Here is an 8,935-nt window from a genome sequence, read left to right on the forward strand (position 1 = left end):
GTGTGTGTGTGTAGGCCCAAGGGAAACCACTGCCCCAGGAGTCCTGTCACCCCCACCCCACTGCGACCCCTGACCCTCACCTGGAGAACCTCCATGTTCCTAAACCCAGCCCCCTCGTCCTTGGAGGCCCCAGGGGAGCCCCTACCCCTCCAATGACACACTGACCTCACACTGAGCCTGGTCCCACAGCGGCGCTGGAAGGGTGGGCAGGGGCCGTTGGATGTACGGAGGGGCCCCCTGCCTACACAGGGCAGCAGAGTAGGGTGGGAACAGGCTCCAGCACAGGATGCCCCATGGGGGGTCCAGAGTCCCCCAGACCCGTGTTGGGAGGGGGCCCCCCAGGGCAGACAAGCTGACAGCATCCGAGTCAGGCCCACTTCTTCCACCTCAGGCTGCCCTGGTTGCGAGAAGCAGGCCTGGGCTGAGCTGGGTCGGGAACCGGAGTCAGGTGGGCGGGGCAGGAGCCAGGGCTGGCGGCAGGACGTGGCTGCGGTGTCTGCGGCCTCCACCAGGTGGCAGCACAGTGGTCCTGGTGCCTCCGACAGGCCGGGGGCTCAGGAAGCGGTTGGGGGTCTCAAGGTCCAGGTCGGTCGCTTTTGTTCTCCGAGTCTGGGCCGCCTCTCAAGGCCAGCGGGGCCACGAGGACCCTGAGTGAGGGCCAGGACCACTCTTTACAGTTATGCACCCCCGCTGGGCCGGCGTCGCCCACTCCCACCCCATCTGCCCCGTGCTGAGCCCTGTAGCCGTGTGGGCAGTGGAGCTAACCTCGCAGCCCGACCCCTCCGGTCAGAGACCAGGTAGGGGCTGAGGGTCTCCCGCAGCCATGACCTCATGATCCCTTGGGCCTGGGGGACGGGCGGGTAGGGGGTGGATGGATGTGGGATGCTCCCCTTGGGAGCAGGAAGTTCTAGGCCCTCGCGGTCTGGGAACCGCTGCCCCAGTGACCGGCTGACCCCGCAGCCGCAGGCAGCACCCTAATCAGCGCCTCTGCCTCCCCGAGGGGCTCAGGTGTCAGGAGCCGCCTCTTCCTCTCTGGCCGGGCTGGATGCCACCTCAGGGGCTAATCCCCACCCCCCACGGAGCACACGCCACCCCATCCCCGGAACTCTGACCCAGCAGCAGGAGAAATCAGAGAACGGGCCCTGCCCCACCCCAGGCCCCAGCCAGGTTGTGAGGAGGCGCTAAGTGGGGGGGCCCACTGCAGCTCTGCCTCCTTCAGCCCCCCGTCCCCTGGGGTGCTGGGAGGGGGCACACGGCCAGAAGAGGCTCTGGGGCCGGGACTGCCTGGGGTGGTTCACCACCACACCTCCTGGGGCCCCCCTTGGAGTCCAGCCTTGGCAGGGCTGTCGCTTCAGGGGCTGGACGAAGAGTGCTTCTGGGTTCTGCCCCAGTCAGGTGGGGGAGGGGTGTCCCCACTTATGCGGGGGTCAGGCTGGGTGCGGCTTCTGCCCAGATGAAGGGCTGAGGGGTCCTGGAGATGGGGAAGGAGGCAAATAGAGACACAAGATGCGGGCAGCCCCCTCCTGACCTCTGCCCCCAGCACACCCACCTCACCCTGGGACACCTGGACTCCCATCCTGGCCCCAGCCTTCAGGAGAGGGCTGCTTGGTCTGAGGCCAGCAGCGGGGTGCCAGTGGTCCTGGGCACTCGTGGGCCACAGCCCTGTCCTTTTCTGACCTGAGCCCTGGGCAGCGGTAGGCTCTTCACAGCTGGCCCCATGGGGACATGTGGGGCCTGGGACATCCCGCAGGTGTCTCTGTGAGTGCAGCTCAGATGGCTGCACGGCCGGATCTTCAGAGGAAGTGAGCAAACTGGCTGCAGGATCCACGTGGACGTCAGAGTCCTTGGGTCTCCGGGGGTCAGCGGTGACAGAGGAGGTGGTGCTGTCCACCGGTGCGGGAAGGACCGTGGTGACCTCGGAGCCAGAGCTGCCCCCGGAGCTGTGCTGCGCGGTGGCCAGGACCCACCCAAGGCCCTGACCGCTCGGGGAGCCATGCCCAGGGCTGCCCCCGGAGCTGTGCTGCGCGGTGGCCAGGACCCACCCAAGGCCCTGACCGCTCGGGGAGCCACGCCCAGGGCTGCCCCCGGAGCTGTGCTGCGCTGTGGCCAGGACCCACCCAAGGCGAGCCACGCACAGGGCCCTGACCGCTCGGGGAGCCACGCCCAGTGCTGCCCCCGGAGCTGTGCTGCGCGGTGGCCAGGACCCACCCAAGGCCCTGACCGCTCGGGGAGCCACGCCCAGGGCTGCCCCCGGAGCTGTGCTGCGCGGTGGCCAGGACCCACCCAAGGTGAGCCGCGCACAGGGCCCTGACCGCTCAGGGAGCCACACCCAGTGCGAGCCTGGCGATGGCGGGCAGAGTGGACAGATCACCCAGATCACCCAGAATGAGGCCACGTGTTGGTGCCACGGAAGCAAAGCAGAAACCCCCGTCTGCTGGGAAGTTGGGGTGGCATCCCGATAAGAGACCAGCACGGGAGGGAAGGAGGGAGGGCAGCCCCCACAGGATTTGGCAGGGTCAGAGGTCAGAGCTGCGGGGACACAGGAGTGCCTGTCGTGGGTGGCGGAGGGGGCTGGAGGGCGGCCGGGCCAGGCGGAGTGGGCCGCAGCGTCATCCAGAACCAGGCCTCTGCACTGAGTGAGGGGCACTGGGGGCGGCAGGGGTGGTGGAGCCCTGCCTTGTCCTTTGGACCCCCAGCTGGGTGAGGATGGACACACGGGCTGAGGAAGAAGCCAGTGCCCAGCTGGGGGACGGGCGGCAGGTCAGAGGTGAAGGTCACGGGGTGGCGATGGGCTGGGTGTGGAGTAGGGGTGAATGGAATGGGCCAGACCCCTCTATGTGGGAGGAGGATGGGGTGGCTGAGGGGGATTGGGGTGTATGGGATCTCGGTTGGGCCGCACTGTGTTTGACTTAATAGATGCCCGGTGGAGAGGTCAGGCAGGCAGCTGGACATGAGTGTTGGGGGCCAGGGCAGGAGCCTGCCGTTGATGGACAGTAAAGATGGGAACATCACAACAAACTGTGGGAAATCCTTGTCTGTACCAGGACCCGGAGACTCCACAGAGATTGAGCCGGCACCATGTGTGAGCCGCTCCTGCGGGGGTGCAGGTCAGCCGTGGCCTGCCGCAGGGGCGGCGGCTCTGGGTGTGGCAGACCTGGGCGTGGCGTAAGCCCTCTTGGAGGAGGTCGCTGTTAACCCCACCATAGAGCCACCAGAACTGACACAGGCCTGGGAAACAGACTCTGGGAGGGCACAAACAGAGCCCCGTGTGTACCAGGAGAGAGCAGCACTGACCCCACAGGAGACCAACCCAGACTCGCCCGGGCGCATCCAGGAGTCTCGGGCGGAGGCGTGGGTCAGCGGCGGCCTGCTGCAGGGTCGGGGGCGCTGAGTGTGAGTGTGTGAAGGGGACCCTCGGAAGGAGGTCCGTTATCTGCATCACCTCCACCACAGTCTGGCCTCAGGTCACACAGCAGGGCGGGAACGCAGCCCCGCCCATCAACAGAAAATTGGATTAAAGGTTTACTGAGTCTGGCCCCGCCCATCAGAACAAGACCCAGGGTCCCCCTCAGTCAGTCTCTCCCATCAGGAAGCTTCCGTAAGCCTCTTATCCTTCTCCATCAGAGGGCGGACAGACTGAAAACCACAGTCACAGAAACTAAGCAGTCTGATCTCACGCCCCACAGCCTCGTCTGACTCAGTGAAACTGTGAGCCACGCTGGGCAGGGCCCCCCAAGACGGACGGGTCACGGTGGAGAGCTCTGACAAAACGTGGTCCCTGGAGAAGGGAGTGGCAACCACGTCAGTAGTCTTGCCTTGAGAACCCCATGAACAGTGTGAAAAGGCAAAAAGATACAACACTGAAAGATGAACTCCCCAGGTCGGTAGGTGCCCAATATGCTACTGCAGATCAGTGGAGAAATAACTCCAGAAAGAATGAGGAGATGGAGCCAGAGGAAAAACAACACCCGGTTGTGGATGTGACAGGTGATAGAAGCAAGGTCCAATGCTATAAAGAACAATATTGCACAGGAACCTGGAATGTTAGGTCCATGAATCAAGGCAAATTGGAGGTGGTCAAACAGGAGACGGAAAGAGTGAACATCGACATTTTAGGAATCAGTGAACTAAAATGGACCGGAATGGGTGAATTTAACTCAGACGACCATTATATCTACTACTGTGGGCAGGAATCCCTTAGAAGAAATGGAGTAGCCATCATGGTCAACAAGAGTCTGAAACTCAGTACTTGGATGCAATCTCAAAAACGACAGAATGATCTCTGTTCGTTTCCAAGGAAAACCATTCAATATTTCAGTAATCCAAATCTATGCCCCAAACAACAATGCTGAAGAAGCTAAAGTTGAACGGTTTTATGAAGACCTACCAGACCTTCTAGAACTAACACCCAAAAAAGATGTCCTTTCCATCATAGGGGACTGGAATGCAAAAATAGGAAGTCAAGAGATACCTGGAGTAACAGGCAACTTTGGCCTTGGAGTACAGAATGAAGCAGGGCAAAGGCTAATGGAGTTTTGTCAAGGGAACGCACTGGTCATAGCAAACACCCTCTTTCAACAACACAAGAGAAGACTCTACACATGGACATCAGCAGATGGTCAACACTGAAATCAGTTCAGTTCAGTTCAGTCTCAGTCATGTCCAACTCTTTGCTGCCCCATGGACTGCAGCACGCCAGTCCTCCCAGTCCGTCACCAACTCCCGCAGTTTACTCAAACTCAAATCCATTGAGTTGGTGATGCCATCCAACCATCTCATCCTCTGTCATCCCCTTTTCCTCCTGCCTTCAACCTTTCCCAGCATCGGGGTCTTCTCAAATGAGTCAGTTCTTCGCATCAGGTGGCCAAAGTATTGGAGTTTCAGCTTCAGCATCAGTCCTTCCAGTAAATAGACAGGACTGATTTCCTTTAGGATGGACTAATTGGATCTCCTTTCAGTCCAAGGGACTCTCAAGAGTCTTCTCTGTCTTTAGAAAAGACAGAAGAACCAGAGATCAAATTGCCAACATCTTGTTGAATCATCAAAAAAGCGAGAGAATATCAGAAAAACAGCTACTTCTGCTTCATTGACTATGCCAAGGCATTTGACTGTGTGGATCTCAAAACACAGTGGAAAATTCTTGAAGAGACGGGAACACCAGACCACCTGACCTGCCTCCTGAGAAACCTGTTTGCAGGTCAGGAAGCAACAGTTAGAACTGGACGTGGAACAACAGACTGGTTGCAAATAGGAAAAGGAGTACGTCGAGGCCGTATATTGTCACCCTGCTTATTTAACTTATATGCAGAGTACATCATGAGGAACGCTGGGGGCTGGATGACTCACAAGCTGGAATCAAGATTGCCAGGAGAAATATCAATAACCTCAGATATGCAGATGACACCACCCTTACGACAAAAAAGCAAAGAACTAAAGAGTCTCTTGATGAAAGTGAAAGAGGAGAATGAAAAGTTGGCTTAAAGCTCAACACTGAGAAAACTAAAATCATCGCATCTGGTCCCATCACTTCATGGCAAATAGATGGGGAAACAATGGAAACAGTGACAGACTTTTTTTTGGGGGGCTCCAAAATCACTGCAGATGGTGGCTGCAGCCAAGAAATTAAAAGATGCTTGCTCCTTGGAAGAAAAGCTATGACCAACCTAGACAGCTTATTAAAAAGCAGAGACATTACTTTGCCAACAAAAGTCCGTCTAGTCAAGGCTATGGTTTTTCCAGTGGTCATGTATGGATGTGAGAGTTGGACTGTGAAGAAAGCTGATCGCCAAAGAATTGATGCTTTTGAACTGTGGTGCTGGAGAAGACCCTTGAGAGTCCCTTGGACTGCAAGGAGATCCAACCAGTCCATTCTAAAAGAGATCAGTCCTGGGTGTTCATTGGAAGGACTAATGCTGAAGCTGAAACTCCAATACTTTGGTCACTTGATGTGAAGAACTGACTCACTGGAAAAGACCCTGATGCTGGGAAAGATTGAGGGCAGGAGGAGAAGGGGACGACAGAGGATGAGATGGTTGGATGGCATTCTGACTCTGTGGACATGAGTTTGAGTGAACTCTGGGAGTTGGTGAGGGACAGGGAGGCTTGGCGTGCTGTGATTCATGGGGTCGCAAAGAGTCGGACACGACTGAGCGACTGAACTGAAAGATGGGAGGGGGAGGGCAGAGGGAGATGCCCTTCACTCTGGACTCCAGAAGACTCAGCATCACTCAGGTGAGGCCTCCGAGGCCACAGGGAGACAGGAGGTGGGGAGTGACTCTTCCACGAGATATAAAACACCAGATACACACCAGACATGGGCAACATCCCTGGGCTTTGATGACATTAACTCCCTTCACTGCGGACAGGGTGATGGATCTGGATCACTGCGGACAGGGTGATGGACCTGGGGTCACTGGACAGGGTGATGGACCTGGGGTCACTGGACAGGGTGATGGACCTGGGTCACTGCGGACAGGGTAATGGACCTGGGGTCACTGGACAGGGTGATGGACCCGGATCACTGCAGACAGGGTGATGGACCTGGGGTCACTGGACAGGGTGATGGACCTGGGTCACTGCGGACAGGGTGATGGACCTGGGGTCACTGGACAGGGTGATGGACCTGGATCACTGCAGACAGGGTGATGGACCTGGGTCACTGGACAGGGTGATGGACCTGGGTCACTGTGGACAGGGTGATGGACCTGGGGTCACTGGACAGGGTGATGAACCTGAATCACTGCGGACAGGGTGATGGACCCGGATCACTGCGGACAGGGTGATGGACCTGGGGTCACTGGACAGGGTGATGGACCTGGGGTCACCCTCTGCCTTGGTGGCTATCTCACTGCTCATGGAACTCACCTCAAGGCCCCCACCAGGGTTTTATTTCTTTGCAGAATAGAATAAAAACAGAACATCAGCATGTTACCATTGTAGAGCCCCTGTGTCCTGGTTTCTGGAGGGAAATGTGTCCATGACTGAGGTTTCAAAGAGCAAGGCTCCCAGGGCCACGTGGGGTCAGGCAGAGGGATGTGGGAGACACCCGAGCTGCCAACAAGCCAGCCCAGAACCGCAACTGTGGCGGGAACGCCTGGAGGGCTCTGACCCGGGGCCTGGGGCTCTGTGCGGCCAGCCTGGGATCCAGGACCCCCCCCAGCTCCCACCCCCAGGGCCCCTGCTGCCCAGCAGGGGTCTGCCCGGGCACGGCGGGCAGGTCAGAGCTGACGTGGCCGGACGTGGGCTGCAGCAGACTGGGTGCTGCCCCGCGGGGCCCACGGACTCGGGGCCACTCCCCAGGTGACAGGCCCTGAGGGCACCCAGCACCCACAGCAGGCTCAGGGCCAGCCCATCCTGTAGCGCTACAGTCCCCACCCCCCGCGGTGAAGGAGCAGGTGGGGCACCCTCGGGGGTACGGTGCTTCAGGAGACCCTTCCGCATGGGGACTTGGCCACTGGAGGCCACGAGGGGCTAGAAGCCCCCGGGGGCATGAGGCAGCCGCTCCCCCACCCTACCCTGGACCCTCCCGCCTGGCTTCCTCCAGGGAAGCCAAGCCCAGGGGCACCAGTGTCCACAGAGCCAGCGGCCCCCAGCAGCCTGGGCATCTGGAGACTGTTCTCCAGGTGAGAGGGGTGGCCTGGGCCTCGTAGGCTCAACCTTAGCCTCACAGACTCCACGCTGAGCCCTCGCTGGAGGGACTTCCCGTCCTGTCTCCAGACCTGCTCTTTCCTGGACCCCCTCCTGGCCCTTAGCCTCCAGGACCAGGAAGTGGGCCCCGGCTCCCTGCCTGGGGTGGGGTCTCTGCTTCCTGTTGGCTCTGTGCTCTCCGTGTTCTCTGCCAACCGCCGAGCCTCCATGGCTCCAGGAGGGGGCTGTTCAGTGTGTGTGAAGCCAGCAGGGACCCAGTCCTGCTGAGAGCGGTGGGCACGGTACTGCTACCCCGGGGGGGACGCCACGCTCCACGGGGCTCTGCCCAGCCCAGGAAGCCCCCAGGAGCTCCCACCGGTGCCCCTCCTGCCAGGCCTTTACCCCCCAGGGCTCCCACCCAGCCCCCTGCCTCCCAGGGCCCCTGCAGACAGCCGTCCTGGGAAGCTCTGGGTGTTGGGAAGACTGTGTTTCCAGCCGCGGCTGCGGGTCTGGCGCCCATGTCTCTGCTCACGGTGCAGCCGGATGTGAGGGTCACTTACACAGTCTCTGGCCTGATGTGTAGACGTGCACAACAGGCCCAGGGGGTGGCGGGGGGACCCCAGAGCCCTGGGAGCCCCAGGCAAGGGCTGCGCCGCTTGGCAGAAGACCCTCATCCAGAGGCCAGGCAGCCTCCCCAGGGAAGGGGTCCCGGCAGCGGCTGTAGGGGAGGGACTTGGCCACTGCTGCCCGCCTGCTGGCCCCACCATCCTGCCAGCCAGGGAGGTCCATCCTGAGCCGCCCTGAGCTCGAGGGGGCCCGGCAGTGCTCAGCAGATCTGCTGGGCAGGCCTGGGGGCAGATGTGGGGAGGTGGTCCAGCAGGGTCCAGCTGGGGTGCCTGAGAGGCCTCCATCTGACCCCCCCACTAGTCCAGCTCACCCCTCAGGGCTTTTCCTGAACACAGGACCCCTGCTGTGAGCCCCCCTCCTGTTCCAGACAGAGTTAAGTTCACCAGTCTCTGGGGTGTCCCCTCACTTACTGCATTGACCACATCACAGATGGGGGAGGCTGGGGTCCTCACAGAACACGAGCACCATATCCGGGTGGGAGGGAACCCTCAGCCTCCCCAAGAAAGCTCAGCGGAGTGAAGTCGGGGGGTGTCTCCGGGGGTCATGTGACCCCCAGGAGGGCTGGGCCCCCCGGAGGGCTGTGCCCTGTGGCCCAGCTTCCTCCACCCGGGGCAGAGCCGGGACCCAGGACAGCGGTGTGCCTCCTGGCCACCCTCTCCAGTCACTGGGCACCGCTGGGCCC

Source organism: Moschus berezovskii, chromosome 25, assembly GCF_049115385.1.
Source record: "Moschus berezovskii isolate FMDL1 chromosome 25, NW_MosBer_1.0, whole genome shotgun sequence".
NCBI classification, from domain to species: Eukaryota; Metazoa; Chordata; class Mammalia; order Artiodactyla; family Moschidae; genus Moschus; species Moschus berezovskii.